Below are 21,914 nucleotides of genomic sequence, written 5' to 3'. Positions count from 1 at the left end.
TTTATCCATGCTAGAATCTTTCCTGTTATGCTTTGGGCTCATAGCTTGCCAAGCAGCCTCATACATGGCACCATGTCAAAGGCCTTCTGAAAATCCAAGTACACAACATCACTGATTCTCCTTTGTCTATCCTGCTCGTTATTTCTTCACAGAATTCCAACAGATATGTCAGGCAAGATTTCCCCTTGAGGAAACCATGCTGACTACAGCATATTTTATCATGTGCCTCCAAGTACCCTGAGCCCTCCTCCTTAAAAATTGACTCCAACATCTTCCCAACCACTGAGTTTGGACTAACTGGCTTTCAGATTCTTTTCTTCTGCCTCTCTCCTTTCTTAAAGTGTGGAGTGATATTTGCAGTTTTCCCATCTTCCTGAACCATTCCAGGATCTAGTAATACTTGAAAAATTACTACTAATGCCTCCACAATCTCTTCACCCACCTCCTTCAGAATCCTGGGGTGTACACCATCAAGGTGACTTATCCACCTTCAGACCATTCAGTTTCCCAAGAACCTTCTCTCTAGTAATGGTAACTTCACAATTTCATGACAACTGACACACGGAATTCCCATGATACTGCTAATGCCTTCCACAGTGAAGTAAAAATGCAAATACCTGTACTTCATCAGTTTATCTGACATTTTATTGTTCCCCATTACTACCTCTTCAGCATTGTTTTCCAGTGGTCCAATATCCACTCCCTTTTACACCTGAGGAGACTTCTAATATCTTCATTAATGTTATTGGCTAGTTTATTTTGGTATTCCATTTTTAACTTCTTAATGAAAGTTTCAGTTGACTTCTGTTGGTTTTTAAAATCTTCCTAATCCTCTAACTTCCCACTAATATGTGCTCTATTATATACTCTCACTTTGGCTTCTCTTAGTAGCTATGGTTGTGTCACCTTACCTTTAGAATACATCTTCCTCTGGGATGTATATATCCTGTGCCTTCTGAATTGCTTCCAAAAATTCCAGCCATTGCTACCCTGCCATCATCCCTGTCAGTGTCCTTTTCAAATCATTTCTGACCAACTCCTTTCATGTACCTCTATAGTTCCTTTTACTCCACTGTAATACTGAAACATCTGACTTTAGCTTCTCCTTCTCCAATTTCATGGTGAATTCAATGATTATGATCAGTCATCCCTAAGGGTTCTTTTACCTTGAGCTCTCTAATAAATTTCAGTTCATTACAAAATACCCAATCCAGAATAGATGATCACCAAGTAGGTTCAACCATGAGCTGCTCTAAACAGTCATCTTGTAGGCATTCTAGAAATTCCCTCTCTTGGGATCCAGCACCAATCTGATTATCCCAATCTACCTGCATATCGAAATCCCCATGATGATTGTAACATTACCCTTTTGGCATTCATTTTCTATCTTTTGTTGTAATTTGTAGACCACATCCTTAATACTTTTTGCTGTCTGTATACAACTTCCATCAGGGTCTTTTTACCCCTGCGGTTCCTTAGCTCTGTCCACAATGATTCAATGTCTTCAGACCCTATGTCACCTCTTTCTAATGATTTGATTTCATTACTTAACAAAGAGAAATACCACTCCCTCTGCCTGCCTGTCTCTCTTTTCGATATAGTGTTATCTCTGGACATTAAGCTCCCAGCTATAATCATCAATGATACCTACAACATCATACCTGCCAATCTGCAACCGTACTGCAAGTTCATCTACCTTGTTCTGTAAACTGTGTGTATTCAAATATAACAACTTCGGTCCTGTATTCATCCTTTTTCAATTTTATCCACCTTTTACATTACAACTCATTCTGTTGACTGCATTTTTGTCCTATCTATAGCCTCTCCTCATTACACATTGCCTCTATTTATAGACCAGATACCCTATCTTCAGCAATATAACTCTGATTCCCATCCCCCTGCCAAATTAGTTTAAACCCTTCTGATGGTATGTTGCCCCCTTGGTTCCATGGTCAGTGATGTCGCAGATTGGGTCCACAGCATTCTTAAGGGCTAGAACGAGCATCCAGAATTGGTGGTACATACATATTGGTACCAATTACATAGCTAGAAATGTTTTCAGGACAAGAGAGAATATAGGGAGCTAGTTAGGAAACTGAAAAGGAGGATCTCAAGGGTGGTAACCTCTGGAATGCTGCTTGTGCATGTGCTATTCAGGGTAAGAATATCATGATTTGGCAGATGAATGTGCGGTTGAAGAATTGTTGTAGGGGGCAGGGTTTCAGATTTGTGGATCAGTTGGATCTCTTCTGGGGAGATATGACCTGTAGACACAAGAGGGGTAACACTTGAACTCAGGGGGGACCAATATCCTTACAGGTGGGTTTGCTAGAGCTGCTAGGGAGAGGTTACACTAGCTTAGTGGAGGATGGGAACCAGAATGATCGGGCAGAGAATGGAGCAGTTGTAAAAGCAGATACAGTCTATAGAGCAAATGTCAGGAAGCAAAGGCAGTGGAAAGGACATAATTACAGCCCGTTGTATGGATTGAAATGTGTCTAATCTACTGCAAGAAATATCAGGAACAAGAGTGATTAAGTACAGCATGGATCAGCACATGGAGCTATGACATTGGGCCATTACAGAGACTTGGCAGTCACAAAGGCAAGGATGTCTGGTGAATGTTCTGAGGTTCAGATGTTTCAAAATGGATAATAAGGGAGGCAAAAGAGATGTAGGAGTGGCATTGCTATTCAGGAATAGCATCACAGTTGCAGAAAGGGAAGACATCCTGGAGGGATCACCTACGGATTCAGTGTGTATGTAAGTATGAATCAGAAAGGAGGTATTCTCTAGACCACCCAAATGCAAAAGACACCGAGGAGCGGATTGGGAGAAAGATTTTGGAAAGGTACAAAAATAACTTCAACTTCCCTAATACTGATTATTTTTTATAATGGATTTTGAATATTGGAGCCAATGTTCAACTCCATTTTGCTGATCAAAGCTTCCATTGTTCAGTGATTAAAGCTACAAGGAAGATTCAAACATTGAGGCGAATGTGGAAGGAGAGTGCCAGCTACCTACCTTTTGATTGCTGAGGGATTGCTCTGCTATCAGAATGGGGAGACTACCTTTTGGTCGCTGGAGGATTGCTCTGCTATGGGAATGAGGAGACTGCTTTTTGATCACTGGGGGATCACTCTGCTATAGGAGAAGAGAGACTTCCTTTTGATTGTTGGGGAATCATTCACTATCGGAGCGGGAAGACTGCCTTTTGATCACTGGGGGATCGCACTGCTATCGGAGGAAAGGACAGGTTGCTGCTGTGCCCAGAGAACGTTGCCCAGGTTTTCTGTGTTTTGCATGTGGACTTGGACAACAGACTTTTTTTCAGTCTCAGAGTTTTTATATTCTGTGTTTTTTACCCAATCTTTCTCTTTTTTTGTGTGTGCAGGTCAAGGTGATTTGGAAGTCGATGTGTCTGTTCTTTTTTTTTGTACAGGGAGGACGAATTTGGGATGGGGTTGATGATCGTGATGCTATTCTTTTCCTTCTTGATTTCATGGCTATCTGGAGAAGATGAATTTCAGAGCTGTTTACTTTGATAATAAAAGTACCTTTGACCTTTGTTTGGGACTCCCCATAATATAAAAGTTTTAGATGGGGTGTTAGGTGTGCACAGGAAGAATTCAATTGATCAAAGTATCCTTGACCAGCCTCTCAAAGCATTTGCTTATTATTGAGGTAAGTGCAACAGGACGCCAGTCGTTCAGGCATGTTACTTTGGTCTTCTTTGGTACGGGAACAATGGTGGATAATTTGAAGCAGGAGGGCTCTGTACACTGGGAGAGGGAGAGATTAAAAATGTCTGTAAACACACCTGCCAGATGTGCTGCTCACATCCTGAGTACTCGCCCTGGGATGCCGTCCGGTCCCGCAGCCTTGCGACTATCCACTCATTGGAAACATTTGCATAGCTCAGCCTCAGAGATGACCAGGTTGCAGGTTGTAGCGGTGGCTTTCCTTGGAGACTCAGAGTTAGCGACATTGAACCGAGCATAAAAGCGATTGAGATCATCTGGGAGAGAGGCTGCAAAGTTGGTGGCACCACAACATTTAGCTTTGAAGTCTGCGATGGTAGGCAGCCCTCACCACAGGTCACGTGCGCTATTCGTTGTGAATCTTGACTCAATCTTGTCTTTGTATTGTTGTTTCGCAGCCTTGCTAGTTTTGCACATATCATAGTTACTTTTCTTGGGCTCTAGCTGACCGTCAGCAATGCAAGCTCTATGTTGCACTGTAAGTGCTGCTCACACGCAACTATTGATCCAGGGTTTCTGGTTCGCTGGTTCAGGAAGACCCTGACTGACTTCTGGGGGACAACATCGTCGATGTACTTCTGGATGAAGCACGTGACTCCATCAGTGAACTTGGAGACATCCTCACCATGGAAGACATTCCAGTCGACGCCACTGAAGCAGTCCAGCAGCATGGAGGCCGATTGGTCGGACCAACAGTTCACGGTTTTAACTATTGCCGCCTCTTGTTTCAGCTTCTGCCTGTACATCGGCAAAAGCAGGATCGAAGAGTGATCTGATTTTCCAAAAGCTGGGCGAAGGAAAGCTTTGGAAGTGTTGTGGAAGGGAGTAACTGTGGTTAAGTATTTTATCTCCACGAGTGCTCACCTGGATGTGCTGACAACCCTCAGAGAGACTTTCATCAGCGACGCTCAATTAAAGTCATCGGCGACAATATTGTTCATGCAAACAATAGATACAAAAGACAGCATTCCAAACCAGATTGAGTCCTTTGATCCTGACACAGTATGTAGACAGGCCTAGAGGAGAGGCCATACTGGATCTGGTTCTAGCCAATGAACCTAGTCAGGTGTCAGATCTTCCAATTGGTGAATTGGCTGGGCCTGAACACCTCCCTCTGCAACTGGATCCTAGACTTCATGACTGGGAGACCTCAGTCAGTCCAGATTGGGAGCAGCATCTCCAACACCATCACACTGAGCACGTGGGCCCCCCAGGGCTGTGTGCTCAGTCCACTGCTATTCACTCTGCTGACCCATGCCTGTGCAGGAATATACAGCTTGAATAACATCATCAAGTTTGCCGATGACACGACTGTGGTGGGTCTCATCAGCAAGAACGACGAGTCAGCATACAAAGAGGAGGTGCATCAGCTAACAGACTGGTGCAGAGCCAACAACCTGTCTCTGAATGTGACCAAACAAAAGCGATGTTGTTGACTGCAGGAGAGCACGGAGCGACCACTCTCCATTGAACACTGATGGCTCCTCTGTTGAGATCATTAAGAGCACCAAATTTCTTGGTGTTCACCTGGCGGAGAATCTCACCTGGTCCCTCAACACCAGCTTCATAGCAAAGAAAGCCCAGCAGTATCTCTACTTTCTGCGAAGGCTGAGAAAAGTCCATCTCCCACCCCCCAACCTTAGCACATTCTACAGAGGATGTATTGAGAGCATCCTGAGCAGCTACATCACTGCCTGGTTTGGGAAATGCACTGTCTTGGATCGCAAGACCCTGTAGCGGATAGTGAGGTCAGCTGAGAAGATCATCGGGGTCTCTCTTCCCGCTATTACAGACATTTACACCACACGCTGCACCCGCAAAGCTAACAGTATTGTGAAGGACCCCACACACCCCTCACACAAACTCTTCTCCCTCCTGCCATCTGGCAAAAGGTACCGAAGCATTCGGGCTCTCACAACCAGACTGTGTAACAGTTTCTTCCCCCAAGCCATCAGACTCCTCAATACTTAGAGTTCAGACTGACATCTACATTATTTGTTATATTGTAATTTGTCCTCTACTGTGCCTATTGTCTTGTTTATAGAATTATTGTACTGCCCTGCACTGTTTTGTGCACTTTATGTAGTCCTGGGCAGGTCTGTAGTCTCGTGCAGTTTTTTATGTTGTTTTATGTAGTCTTGTGTAGCCTTGTGCTGTCTAGTGTAGTTTTGTGTTTCATGTAGCCCCAGGGTCCTGGGGAACGTTGTTTCATTTTTACTGTGTACTGTACCAGCAGTTTATGGTTGAAATGACAATAAACTTCACTTGACTTGAATGTTTCAGAGATAGAGATCATGAACTCTGACCTTTATCATAGCCTTAGAGAAGGATTGGAGCAGATGGTATGGGAGAGTCAGCAGGCCAGGCAGCATCTGGAGAGTCCTGATGAAGGGTCTTGGGTCGTAACTTTGACTCTTTAATCTTTCATAGATGCTGCCTAGCCTGCTGAGCTCCTCCAGTATTTTGTGTGTGTTGCTTCAGATTTCCAGCTATCTGCAGATTTTCTCATGGTATGGCAAAGAATTTATTTGGAGAAGTGGGAATTATGATGCTATTAGGCAGGAACTTGGGTGCATAAATGTAAAATGGATGTACTCAAGGAAACACACAAAGGAATGTGGGGTTTGTTTAGGGAGCACCTGCATGTGGCTCCGGATAAGTTTGTCCTTTGGAGGCAGGGAAAAGGATGGTAAGGTGAAGGAACTATGGTTGACAAAAGATGTGGAACATCTAATCAAGAGAAAGAAAAGAGCAGAGATCAGATAGTGCTCTTGAGTTACAATGTAGCCAGTAAAGAGTTTAAGAATGGATTTAACAGAGCTAGAAGGGAGCACAAGAAGGACTCGGAGAGTAGGATTAATGAAAATCCCAAGCCTTCTGCACAGTCGGCCCTCCTTATCCGTGAGGGATTGGTTCTGAGACCCCCCGCGGATACCAAAAAATGCAGATGCTCAAGTCCCTTATTTAACCTGTCCCAGTGCGGTGGTCCTTAGGACCCAGTGGAACCCCGGACTTTATTTAACATGCTCAGTGTGGTGGACATTAGGACCTGGTGGTGCAGCTCTGAATCCGCGGTGTTTCTGTTCACGAAAATAATCACAATCACGATTGAAAATAAGGTGGAAGTAATAAAGCGATCGGAAAGAGGTGAAATGCCATCAGTCATTGGAAAATCGTTAGGTTACAGTCGGTCAACGATCGGAACAATTTTAATGGAGTATGTGAAAGGACCTGCCCCGATGAAAGCTACAATTATTACTAAGCAATGCAGTGATTTAATTATTGAAATACGTATGTTTCTTAAGTGTTTTACATGCATAGAAAGGTAAAATATGTACTATATACTAAGAAAAACATCTGACTAACTGACACTGAGTAATACCGGATGTACCTATTTCGACTTCAAATCCGACTTAACGACTGACTCAGGAATGGAACTTATTCATAATCCGGGGACTGCCTGTACTTTTAAGTCATATCTAGATTACTTATAATACCTAATACAATGTAAATGCTATGTAAATAGTTGTTACAGGGAATAATGACAAGAAAAAATAGTCTGTACATGCTCAAATGACGAGTGCTGGAGAGGGAACTTCCGGGTTTTCCCGATCCGCAGTTGGTTGAATCTGCGCATGTGGAATCTGCGGATAAGGAGGGCCGACTGTATGTGAAGAACAGGAGGATGACAAGAGTGAGGGAAGGACTGATCATGGATAAAAGATGAAACTTACCTGAAGTCACAGGAGGTAGGGGAGATCCTTAATGAATACTTTGCTTCAGTATTCACCAGTGAGAGGGACCTTGACAAATGTGAGGTCAGTGTAGAACAGGCTATGATATGATGAAGCATGTCAACATTTATTGATGAATGTGCTGGAACTTTTGAAAAGAATTAGAATAGACAAGTCCCTGCAGCCAGACGGGAGATAACACAGGTTACTAGGAGAAAATGGGGAAGAGATTGCTGTGCATTTGGTGTCCTCACAGGCCAAACAAGTAGTGTCAGAGGATTGATTGGAGTGGGGGCGGCAAATATTGCTTCTTTGCTTAGGAAAGGTAATAGTGAGAATACTGGGAACTATATACCAGTGAGCCTTACATCAGTGGTGGTAAAAATATTGGAAAGAATTCTGCATAACATGATTTATGGGCATTTAGGGAAGCATAGTCAGATAAGTAATAGTCAACATGGGTTTGTGAGGTCTGTGAGCCTGACTTCTTCGTGGAAGTGACAAAACAAATTGATGAAGGGAGAGTGATGAATGTGGTGTATATGGACTTCAGTAATGCATTTGATAAGGCTCCCCACAGTAGGCTCAATCAGAAAGTCAGGATGCCTCAAATCCATCCAACCTGACTGCATGGATCCAGAATTCGCTTGCCAACAGAACCAGAGGGTAGTAATAGATGAGTGTATTCTTCCTGTAAGCCAATGACCAGTGGTGTTCTGCAAGGATCGGTTTTGCAGGAAATCCTACTCTTTGTGATTTTTATAAACAACTTAGATGAGGAGGTGGAAGGCTGTGTTAGTAATTTCCAGATGACACTAAGATTGGTGGTCTTGTGGATAGTGTAGGAGGTTGACACATGTTACAATGGGACATTGATGGGATGCAGGGCCGGGTTGAGAAGTGGCAGATGGAGCTCAATTTGAAAAAGTGAGAAGTGATTCACTTTGGAAATTTGAACTTGAAGGCAGAATATAGGGTTAATCATGGAATTCTTATGACCATGGAGAAATGGGAATCTAGGGGTTCATGTCCATCAATCCTTCAAAGCTGCAGCACAACTTGATAGGGTAGTTAAGAAGGTATATGGCAGGATGACCTTCAGTAACCATGGGATTTAGATCAAGACCCATGAGGTAATGTTGCAATTCCATAAAACTCTATAAAACCCTGGTCACACGAGGTTTGTTCTGGTCAGCTCATTAAAGAAATAATGTTGAATAATGTATTGAACACAGAGGATATCTACCAGGATGATGCCCAGTTTAAAAGCATGTCTTACAAGAATAGGTTGAATGAACTATGGTGTTTGTCTTTGGAGAGAAGGAGAATTAGAGGTAAACAAGATGATAAGAGGCAAGATAGGAGACATAGATTGTGATTTCTTTTGTTCATGAGAAATGGCTAATACAAGGGGCCATAGCTTTAAGGTGTTGGGAGTAAATTATAAAGTAGGAATCGGAAAAAGTTGTATATTATACTACACACACACACACACACACAGTATTTGGTGCTTGGAAAATGCAGAGGCAGATACATTAGGGACATTTAAAAGACAATTAGGTAGTCACATGGATGAAAGAAAAGTGGAAGGGAAGGGATAGATTGATCTTGAAGTGCAGGGTCAGCACAACATTGTGGACCAAACAGCCTGTTCAGAGCTATATTGTTCTATGTTCTATGAATAGAACTGGTGTGAAGGCCTTTACTTTGTGGAGATTGTTGAAACTAGGATGAATGCACATTAAGAGAAGTTCTGAGAAGAGGTTTGAGCAGATGCTCAAAATCATGAAAGACTTTAATAAAGTAAGAAAGGAAAAGACATCTAATGGCAGACATGTCATTTGTCAGAGGACACTGATTGTTAAAGGATGAGAAGTGATATAAAGGTAGACTTTATTATTGAAGTTATTTTGATCTGAGTGTATAGATGTACTGCTCAAGAGGGCTATGAATGTAGATACAATTGTAAGAATAGGGCTCAAGTAGTAATATAAAAAATATTAGAGCTTTGGGGAGAGAGCATAATAGCACAGCCACTTGAAAAGCTCCAAGACCCAAAACTGGTATGACAAACCAAATTACTTCCTTCTCTGCTGTGTCATACAATGATCCTTTCTCATAAGTGACCAGGGATAATTTATTACTTTCAAATAAGTAGTAATCTTCTTTTTGGGATCTCTTCTGATGACAGACACCTCTGTGTGATCAATACACTCCCTTGTATCCCACTTCCATATTTAATTTGTGAATTTACTTTTGTTGGTTATTTTGTGTTATAGCACTAGCTTAACATCCACAGTAATTTGCAATATGTAGCTGCAGTGTGTTCAATACTCCAACAATCTGATCATGTGCCTCTGTTTGAAAATACAGTTTAAAGTTATGGTTCATTAAGACCTGAGAAGAAATAAATGACTTTATGCCTTGTGAAGCCCCTTTCTTCAGTGACCAGTGATGGACTATAACTACAGAATGCTATTAACAAATTAAATTAAATTAAATTAATTTTCCATTCAAAAACTTTACCTCTCTATATTGTAAATCTTTTTATACACTAGGTAAAAAAAAGTCTGTGGAAATACACAGGAAAAATAGGACTGCAATATTAAAAAACATGCACTTCCATCATTGAATTTCCCAACAGTATGACATTGTTTACTGAAATATTTTGTCATATTGTTTTTAAAGGAGTCAACTCAATACATGAGAATCAAATCTATAGAAAAAAAGCTTGAGAAAGAACAAAATTGGATGGAAGAATTGATTTTTCAATCTTAACTCTTCCCCTGAATAATTCATTGAAAACATTTGACAGGTGCTGTACAAAAAGAAAAATAAGTGATTGAAGGGGAGAACTTCTTTATTTAGCCAAGAGTGGTTGTGGTAACCTTTATGAGCATAGAAATCACCATTTTTCTACACATTGTAAGAAAATGTTTAATGAAATTACAAACAAGGTATAGTTTCTGCATTTATGCCTTTTTCAAGATAATGAAATAACGATGTATGTACTAGACCAAAATGTTGACCATTTTTGCATATTAGGTGGACCACACAATAAATTGAGTACTGTTCCTGAACTGGCCATTTGGGGCTTAAAGCTTCCTCCATTTATGGAGATAAATGCTGATTTTCAAGTCTCAAAGCCATGTTCTGGCATTGTCCCTGTATCCTTTGATACTCTACATATCCAGAAATTTATTGATTCTTGTAACCTAATTCAAAACAAAATTCATAACACGTCAATGACAATAAACCTGACTCTGATGCATCGGTATTTTAGCTTTTAGTAATTTGTGTCCAAAATAACCAGATCCGTTTAAGCATTAGAACTACTGACTCTCTCACCAGTAAAAGAAAGACACTATTCTAGTTTTTGCATCAATGAGGATAACAACACAGATTTTCCCCAAATTATATTGCACCTGTTTCGATCCTCTCCTCCAGCTCGCTCATGTTCTTTTAGTCTCTTCACAGCCTACTTGCTCCACACAACACCACCTGGTTTTGTATCATCAGAGAACTTGTAAACACCCAGTTACCAGCAGAGATTGGCAAATTTGCTCCATTGGTTGACTAATTAAAATATTAGCAGGTAAACAATGTGCTCCAGGCAGTGGCCATTCAGAAACAAAGAAACAATGTATGTTTTTCACATTCTGCCTTTTGGGAAATTAAGCAACATTCTCATTAAGTTGTAGCTCCTTTCAGATTTATAGTTATGTGTGACATTAATATCACCTAACATCTGCATATCTATTAATGTTAAATGCTATTGTCACTTTCACAATCACAGACAAAGCAGTTGACTTGGTGGAAGAGATATACACAAGACTAAAACAGATGCTGTTAACCCATTTCCATTTTGACATATTAATCCTTGGCAGCCTCTACTGCTATGATGAGGCCACTCTCAGGCTGGAAGAGCACCTCATATTCCATTTAGGTAGCCTCCAACCTAATGGCATGAACATTGATTTCTCCAGCTTGCTGTAATTCCCCCCCCCCCCCGCCCTTGCCTCTTCTTCAATTCCCCACTCCAGCCTCCCTTGTACCTCTTCTCTTCTCACCTGCCTACCACCTCCCTTTGATACCCGTCCTTCTTTCCATTATCCCATGATACACTCTCCTCTCCTATCAGAATCATTCTTCTGCAGCCCTTTACCTTTTCCATCTATCACAACCCAGCTTCTTACTTCATCCCCTTCCTCCACCCACCAGGCTTCACCTATTATTTACTAGTTTGTACTCCTTCCTCTCCCCCCCCCCCCACTTTCTTATGCTATCGTCTACCCCCTTCCCTTCCAATCCTGATGAAGAGTCTCATTCTGAAACGTTTATTAATTCCCATAGGTGCTGCCCGACTTGCCTAATTCCCCCAGCATTTTGTGCGTGTTGCTGTAATCTTCCAAGTGATCTGAAAGAGAACACAACCTTCTTTGACACTAAATGAAATAGGTGGATGGTGTTCGATAATTTGTAGACAAGCTGACACAATAAATAGATTAGGTATTTCCTGGCTACATGAGTCATATTATTTTGTCTTCTATCTTTTCCTATTCTTACACCATCACTTTCCTGATGGCAAACAAAGTCATCAGATGAATGAGCTGCATTATTTCATAAAGCGCAAGTAGCTTAAACTTTTCAGCAAATAGCAAAACCTTGCATCAAATGCTTAAAGTACTAAATATAGCACATTGTTGAAATAGTGTTTCAGAACGTTTCACTAAAAGTACAACATGCAGGAGAGTACTACTGCACTCCACTGTTTGAGCTGTGGACCGTAACAGGGCTGGGCAATGCCATGTGGTTTTCAGGAATACACACTGTTACCTATGCTAGAAAGCTTGGTGGCACATTTCCCTATTACCTATCAATCAATGGATCGAGCGAGGTCAGCAGTGTACAGACGAGTAGGAAACTGGAACACTTGGAAGAAATTCACACATTCCTCAGGACGTACAAACCCTTTACAGCGGACACCGGAATTGAACTCTCAACGCCAATTCCCCAAGCTGTAATAGTATTGCGCTAACCACTACATTATTGTAGTCCTGGAGATTGTTTATCCAGTCAGACATAAACAAAAGCCATGATACTAAGAAAGTGGAAATAGGATGAAGTATAAAGGGACCATCATGCCTAAAATCCCTCAAAAATGATATTGGTAATCAAAGTTCTAAGTAATTTTATTATTAAAGTACATATATGTCACCATATGGAATTCATTTTCTTGTGGGCGTACTCAATAAATTCATACAATAATGACCATAGCAGATTCAATGAAAGACCACCCAATTAGGGCGTTCAACCAGAGTGTAGAAGACAACAAACTGCAAATACAAAAAAAAATAATAATAATACTAAATAAGCAACAAATATTGAGAGTATGAGATGAAGAGTCCTTGAAAGTGAGTCCATAGTCTGTGGAAACATTTCAATGACGGGACAATTAAAATTGAGTGGATTTAGCCCCTTTGGTTCAAAAGCCAGAAGGTTGAGGGTAGTAACTGTTACTGAATCTGATGGTGCAGGTCCTAAGGCTCTTGTACCTTCTTCCTGATCCGATTTTTGGAAATGCAGTCTGGGCATGGAATGGAAGGCATTCCTTATCTTAGTATAACAGTGATCTAGTGTGTTGGGACCTCTGGTGTTGCAGGTTGTATGCTAATGGTAATTGGGCAGGGTTTTCTTCAAACCTGGTTGAAGTATCCAACTGTGATTTGAAGTGCATCAGGATGGACTGTTTCTTGTTTGGAGATGACATCATGCAGTAACGTGAGAGCTTGATCATAGTCAGCTGTTGGTGTTATGTAAGTTCCAGTGAAAGTCATGGATGAGAGCTCCCGAGGTAAATAGAACGGATGGCATTGATTTATTATTTTTACATGCACCAAGGTATAGTGAAAAGCTTGTCTTGCACATTACATTGTGCTTTGAGGTAAAACAATAACAATGTTGATAAAGGTGTAAAAGTTACAGAGAAAGTGCAGTGCAGATAACCAATAAAGTGCAAGATTATAACAGGGCAAATTGTGAAGCCAAGAGAACTGTTTCCTCTGCACCTGAATGTTCCATTCAAATTATAATCCCAGCCACTTTATTCATGTCAGAAACAAGTCCTACGCAACAAATCAGCCAAAACATTTCTTCCACACTGTTGGCACATCAGCTTCATATCCCTTTATACTTGCATAAAACAATCTATTTTAATATTACATTTTTCATAAAATGTTGAAGCTGAGTGATTGTATTATGTTAATATCTGATCCATATCAGACCTAATAACTTGTGCTGTAAGACAGGAAGTAATTTCTGACATGTAGGAAATGCTGTTTAACTCCTGTTTCGGTAAAAGTAACCTTGTGAGAAAATGACACCTCTTTCACTGTTTGTAGCAGCTTTTAGGCCCAATCTTCAACTGATTCAATTGTTGCTGAAAAATCCAATTGTGCCTTCGAAGTAATGTGATTGCTCATGTTGACAATCTTTAATCTCAATGAAAACGCTAACAAGCTGTCACATAGGTTCAAGTATTGTTAGTTTCATATCAATGTAACTATCAACGCTCCAGGCATTTTTCTGCAATTTAACTGATAAGGCAAAAAGTTCCATTTTCAACCCACAATGAAGCAAACAGATGGCTCATGAAGTTGATCTGTAAACAAAGTGGAAAAAAAGCATTGGAGAAATAACAACAAATGACAAAATGGAGACTGATATTTTCCATTGCCTAATGAATGCTCCAATAATCTCCTTTAATTAACTTTAAAGCATTTACAAAAATAACACAGATTTGCAGCAAATAAGCTGCAATAACATTACTGCACAGATACACATAAGTATTCTTACTAGATATTGACAATAAAAACCTGAGAAGCATGGTTTCTATGGAGAAATTAGCACAAACAGTTCATTTACACAACTGCAAAACCAAACCACTGCTGTTAAAATCCAGGTAAACACAGAGTGAAGCTAGTTTATATACAATTTTAGGTAGCTTTGCACCCCACCACACCGTAACGTCTAGGCATGACTTTCACATTCACTACCACTTTACTTCTGACGTGATCTTTGCCTGTGTGAAATGCATAATAACAGCATAATTTTCTCATCAGCAAGGTTTCTAAACACATCGGTTTGAAAATGTCACACAACATTCACACACAGACTAACCAGCTTTTCCTCTTGTTGATCACTTGGAACATATATTTAAAAGGCCAATTAAATCAATCTGCACTCAGAACAGATTGTTCTCCTTTACTCCTCAATCTTGAGCTTACAATCGACACTGCTCACCCAAAGACCGACCTTCATTACATCTCTGTTGGAAGGCAAACTCAACTGACGATCTGTCTCCATAGACCACGCCTAACAGATGACAGGGATGTAACAGCAGATATCTCCCAGCATCACAAACATCCTTGCGTATCTATCACGGGAAGTAGACAAAGGCCCATCACTGACATTTTTCACCCAAGGTTTATATGGCACTGTGCATTTGTCTCCTTTACTTGAAGGAGCAGGCTGTACTTCCACAAGGTAGGCAACATTGAGAACTGAAAACTTCTAAAGTCTTATTTACAAGCTCTATCACTTGCTTAATCCATCTCACAATCAATGTAAAGGCTATTTCATCCTCAATGTCAAGCTCACTTCTAGCTCTAGGATGAGTTCAGGCCAGAACGTCTGATATATTTTTGTTTGCTGCTCATCACTATACTAAAAAGATCTCCACAAGAGCAGACATTTATCTAATTCTCCAGCAGCACACACACACTAGACAGTGGCAGTACAAGCTACTGCAGTCATTACGATACTGCAATTATATACCCACTGCTGCTTTCATTATAAACTCACAAATGCCCCTTAATAATACCTGTTTACATTCTCTCTTAATGAATTTGGTGACAAACTGTCAGGTGATTTTTTTAATGGCCAATTCCAGATTCTAAGACGTGGTCATTCTTCATCAGTCATAGCCACCTCCCATATCTGAGAGACCACACCTTTGAGCAGGGACAGTCCCGAGGAGCATCTCCAGCTCAAGTGGCTGCCTGCTCCAGTCATAACTCCAGCTATTCGGGTAAATAATGGCACATCACAACAAGATGCTTTGTGGAGACTGATATGGGAGGGGGACTCATAATGAGGTATTTCCTTCTTATGGAATTTTGCAGTAATCAGTAGCCTTTGGACTCTGGATGATGTGGGGTGAGCAAATGTAAATAATTCGACTGCTCTGGCAGAGCATAGCCATTGTCATGAACAGCTTCTGGCATCCCAAAGCGTCTGAAAATCTGCAGCAGCTTTTGAATGGTAGCCTCTGTCATTGTTGACTTCAAAGATGAATCTTCTGGCCATTTGCAATAGGCGTCAACCAGGCCAAGATAGAGATACCCATTGTTTGGGCCAGTGGAGTCAATATGTACTTGACTCCAAGATCTGGTAGCCTGAGGCCATGGTGGTGGATAGGCTCTACTTTGATTCTTTGCTGCCATGGAGCACTGAGTACACTGCGTGTAAATGGATGTGATATCTTCATTATGCCTGGCCAGTACACAAAAGTTCTTACCAGGGCTTTCATGTGACTGATGCCTGGGTGACCACAGTGGAATTGTTTCAATACTTTTGGTTGAACACTGATCTGTCTCCAAACATTAAGCTGGAGTTCCCAGTTGAGAACGATACAACACATTCCTCAATCTTGACTGGTCACCATTAAGGTAATTGGAGATATGATGAGGAAAAGGATCTGTAGCTGTTTCTGTTTAAATCTTCTCAACTGTGACAGGAAGATCTTCAGCAACATCCGTTACAACCCAGTGGACTTTGCAATCAATTGAAATCACAGCCATAACTACATCTTCATTTTTAGTAACCTGCCAATTCATAAATCTGCAAAGGGCATCTGCCTGACCAAGTTCCTGGGTTGATGTGTGCTTCATTTTAAATTCATAGGCTAGTCACATCAATGGTCACCTTTGTAAATGGTTAGCTGTTTAAATCGGGATGCCTTTTTTAAACCCAAAGATGAACAATGGTGGCTTGTGATCGGGAATGAGTGTGAAGTGTCTGCCAGAAAACACCTTGTGGAATTTCTTCACAACAAAGGTGATACCCAAGGCTTGCTTCTAGATTTGTCCACAGTTCCTTTCTGCTGCAGTCAGTAATCTGGCTGCATGCACAACAGCTTTTTCAGAACCAGCAGGGTCTGGGATATGACAGCTACCACTCTGTAGTTGGACCATTTCATCACAATGATGCTTGGCAATGCTGTTTTGAAATGCAATGAGAGAAGTTCATGTGACAGCATATGCTCCACCTGATCAAAAGCCCCATGGCATTGTTTGGACTACTTCCATGTGTTTAGTAGGGCAATGAGTGGCTCCCTCAGCTGGTGATTGTTACCAGAAATGCTGAATAATGACTGATTATGTCCAAAAATAATCATAAAGTGCTGACATCTGATAGCAATGATGTTTTTGAAATATGGTGACAACTATGATCATATATGATGAATCTCAGTTACATGATTGAAGACGGCAGGGGGCTTGATTTTTCTGTCTGAAGTCTTTTAGTCAGTTCAAGATGTGGTGCAGGCATTGGCATAGTCCTATCTAATCCGTGCCCATAACAATGATGTCATCGAGGTAAGACCAACACCATCAGTACCACTCATCATGATGTCCATAAGCTGTTGGAAAATTGAAGGAGCTGCCCTTACCCCAAAAGGCAGATGGAAGAAGGGCAACAACCCCTTCTGTGTGGTAAAGGTGAGAAGCTCCTGTAAATTTTCTGCCACTTCTACCTGGAGGTAGATCTCAGCAAAGGCCAACTCCGCAAAGTAGCATTCAGTTTTGCGAAGAAATTTGCCGAAACCGGTAATGGGTACTGGTGTGTCTCCAGAGCGACACTGAAACAAGTTGAGAAGTCTGTACACAACCAAACTGTACCAATGGTTTTCTTAATAATATTGGAGGTGCCCAACGTGAGTGGTTGACAGCTTTGATCACACCAGCTTGTTGCAAGCAATCTAGGTCTTGCTCCATGATTGATAAGGCAGTGCATGGAATCGATCTTTTGGGTCAGATATCTTGCTTTGTATTTGTACGGAGATGGAGTTCTACTTGCAGCTTGATGCAGCAACCTAGATCTCTTGAAATACTGTTGCAGTTGTTGAATGTTCTCATGTATTGATGGTCGTATAGTGCGACTGACATGATTTGAATGGCCAATGTCCTCGTATAGACCTCATCCTGAGATCAAGCTTGTCTATCCAGTCAATGCCAATGGTATTCAGATCTGGCTGCTCTGGTAGTTAGCACACACTGTTGACTTGGTTATTGTTCAACGTGTACTGCAGTTCACGAATCAGCTGCAGTGTTTCACCCGATGCACTACAGACGGAGTGATGAGCTGATCTGACTGATGGGGACCCGTGCCTGCCATGTGTGTTTGGAGATAATGGTGATGTCTGACACTTTATAGAGTTGCTGCTCTCCTGGAGGCAAAGTCAACTTGGAACATGATCACTAAACTCCTTGTAGATTTTGAAACTTCTTCCTTTGTGCTCCTCTGGCCTAGGAGTCTGTGAAGGATGCAAAGGCCTTTGTGACCAGCTACTGAACTGCTGCAAACAGTGACCAGCTACTGAACTGCTGAAATTGTGTTCGCAATTTCTTGTGTAATGCCACACATCACAGTTCAACAAGCTGCATTTGGCCACTTGGGGACCTGCTGCATGATGATATCTGAGCCATTGGAAACTGTATTGACATTGTCCTGTTCGAACAGATTGGATTTAGAATCAGAATCAGATTCAGGTTTATTCTCACCAGCATCGGTCATGAAATTTGTTAACTTAACAGCACTGGTTCAATGCAATACATAATATAGAAGACAAAAATAAATAAAAAGTAAATCAATTACAGTATACATGCATTGGATAGATTAAAAATCATGCAAAAGCAGAAATAATAAATATTTAAATAGTGAGGTAGTCTTCATGGACTCAAAGTCTATTTAGGAATCGGATGGCAGAGGGGAAGAAGCTGTCCCTGAATCACTGAATGTGTACCTTCAGGGTTTGGTAACAGTGAGAAAAGGGCATGCCCTGGGTACTGGAGGTCCTTAATAATGGACACTGCCTTCTGAGACACCAGACATCACTCGTTGAAGATGTCTTGGGTACTCTGTAGGCTAGTACCCAAGATGGAGCCAATTAAATTTACGAGCATCTGCAGCTTCTTTTGGTCCTGTGTAGTAGCAACCCCTCCTATATCAGATAGTGATGCGGCCTGTCAGAATGCTCTCCACGGTACATCTACAGAAGTTTTTGAGTGTATTTGTTGACATACCAAATCTCTTCAAACTCCTAATGATATATAGTCGTTGTCTTTCCTTCTTTATAGCTACATCAATATGGTGGGATCAAGTTAGGTCCTTAGAGATCTTGACACCCAGGAACTTGAAATTGTTCACTCTCTCCACTTCTGAGGATTGGTATGTGTTCCTTCATCTTACCATTCCTGTATCAGGTTGATCAAACACTGACATTCTTGAGTGACAGTTTGTACAGTCAGATCTGAGTCTTGCTCCAGTCTGACCAGGAGCTGTTTGTGAATGTCTGCATCACCACGTGTCTGAATTCCTCAAATAAAAATCAGACACTTGAACTCTGATTCACGTTACCCAGCTTGAACTTCTCATATTCACAATTGATGATACTGCCATATGTAATTAAGTCACTGGCATCATGTTTAACAATGGTAGCAAACACTGAAGAAAGGAGACTGCTCTTCAAAAATGCTTGTTTGCTGTTGAACAGATTCATCAAATGATAGGCTATGAAGGTTCTTCGGTAGAATAAAGTTGAATTACCATTCACGATCAGCAGTACCTACAAAGTGCATGCCTTCCACGAGTTGTCTTTACTGGTGAACTCAACCCTGAATATACTGTATCTTCATAACAAACGTAATTCCTGAAGTGGCATTGAACTGGAAGTTGGTAATGGATGCAACAACTGATTCACTTGAATTCTGCTCAGTGTTTGACACCAATGTCATTGCACAGATAACCTGCTGGTCAACGTTTTGATTAACTCCACCTGGGCTGCCCCCAATTTAGCTTGCTGCTGTTGTAGAACTGCACTTAAGTCTTCTGCTAAAATGGCCATGTCAACATAATATTGCAGCTTTTCATTTGTTGTGTTTGCTCACCTATAAGTACTAATGATCCCAAGCCAGAAGATAGAACATAGCTGGAACACAAAACTAATCTTTATTCAACAAAAATCTCAAAACTCAACAGTACATCCCAGAGCATAGCTATTTGAATGGTTTACTCAAGAGCATTTGAGACATTGATTGGGACAACAACCTATCAATGAAAGTCATCCTGTATAGGTTGACAGCTGACCAACAGAAATTGGTTGTTTCGGCTCATCATAACAGATTCTTCTTTACGTATTTTCATTGTTTGGAATGTCATGAAATGTGCTACATAAATGCTAACATTTATTTCTTTCCTTTCCTTTTAACATTAAAAGCTGCCTGATACAAGAGGAAATACAATCTCTTCATTTTCATGTTGTCAATATAGTATCTTACAGCTTGATTTATCACACAAGTAGGAATCTTACAAAGTTTTCAAACACTACAACAATATTTTTTCATTCAGTTTAAAATAAATCAGTAGCTGCAATTATTTACAACCATTGCCTCAATGAGACATTAATGATCCCATGGTAATGATATTAAAGGGCCAATTGCACAATGTCACACTTCATTAACTCTAAAATTATCAGCAAAATTTTAAGATTTTCCATGCATTATTAACATCTTTATGTGGCAGGTCAAAAATCATGAATTGATACTGGTCATGCTAATGTGGAAGATGGGTTAACAGTACAAACGAAACTGAGAACAGACTGAATCTTCGACACTGAAAAGTGAAATTAGTAGTTGCATAGCTGTAAGCACAGTGTTATATTTCTGGTGACCAGACTTGCATAAAAATAGACTTTTTGACACCATGTTCTGGTCAATAATTAGAATTATTGAGTGGCCAGACTATTTTGCTTAGAGGTCTAAATACAACAGGGAAGGTGGCTTGCTGCAAGGCAAATCGATCATGGCCACTACTGAAGAAACATGCACAAACTTCTGTAAAGATCTCCTTTATGTATTTCCACTTAATGAATATTCCTAAGTGATTTGTACCTACATTACTAACAGAAGTACAGAGTATTTAGGCAAAGTACAGTGCCCTATGTAGTGGAAATCCATGAAGTCGCACCTTCTGGTGTCTCATTAGAAACAGTCCAGATTTTCTTGAGCTTCACTCATTGTCCATTCCAGCTATCACCCAATAAGCACTGCGTCGTTGCATATGTGACAACCATTAACAAATATGTGGCAATAAACAAATCTGCAGTTTATAAATGGCCGAAGTGAGCAACAAAATTTTGAAGAGTTGTACAAATACTCTCCGAACTTTCTTTCAGACTAAAGAACCAGCAGAACTCCTCTGAAGAAAGCCTACCACAGATTCAGTGCTGGAGACCACTATTTAATGTCAGATTATTAACTCATATCTGTTGTTAATGTAGTCTTGATAATGGCTTTAATGGCCTGTTTGAGAAAGCTCACAAAATCAGTAGGCCTTACATTAAATTCATGAACTGCTTTTCAACTCAGAGATTAATGTGTTCAACTTGATTATGCCTCACCTGAATGCATTTTCTACATACAGTATAGTATCATATACTCAGGCCAGATTAAAGCCACTGATTCATATTCAGCTTCTAATCTTAGATTTAATACCTAATTCCTCTCTTCACAAGATTTAATTTTCACTCACCAAACCAAATAGCTTCTGGTTGGTAGTGTATTGGCATTGGCAACAGACTTCAAGGCGAATGGTCCCAGGTTTGAATCTGTCCGACTTCTTGCATGGTTTCTACCTGTGCTGGGTCAAGCATCAAGCTAGCAACTCAGCAACTCGGCCTCATAAAAAACAAAAGCTATGGAAACAGCAAAAATGCCACCCGATGCACCATAAGGCACAAAAAAGGAGCAACAAACGAAATAGCTTAATCTACTCAAATAAATCAGAATATAAATTTTGACTATCTTTGTCGGCAATCAAAATTAATCAGTTAGAATCCTTCATGAAGACAAGGGAAATGTGACTATCATATGACGTCCTGGAAAAACTCAGTGGGTCTGGCAGCATCTATGGAGGGAAATAGACATTCAATGTTTTGAGTCCCTTCATCTGGACTATGGTTTTTGTCTTGCTGCATGTGTGATAATGTGTTCCTTATAAATAAGATTTAGAAATTACAGAATACTGAAGGAGATCCAGAAAAATATCAAAACAGTAACAAAGAGAATACATATATATT

The 21,914-nt window shown here is 40.6% G+C and overlaps 1 protein-coding gene across 2 annotated transcripts in view; it reads right to left on the bottom strand.

Annotated features, from left to right (window-relative positions):
- The window catches only part of LOC140739358 (glutamate receptor ionotropic, delta-2-like), a 506,376-nt gene that overhangs the window by 285,841 nt on the left and 198,621 nt on the right, over positions 1-21,914 (bottom strand). The window lies entirely within an intron of this gene.

The sequence above is a fragment of the Hemitrygon akajei genome, chromosome 15 (assembly GCF_048418815.1).
Source record: "Hemitrygon akajei chromosome 15, sHemAka1.3, whole genome shotgun sequence".
NCBI lineage: Eukaryota > Metazoa > Chordata > Chondrichthyes > Myliobatiformes > Dasyatidae > Hemitrygon > Hemitrygon akajei.
The sequence above is the reverse complement of the archived record's forward strand: the minus strand, read 5'-3'. Positions and strand labels throughout refer to the sequence as shown.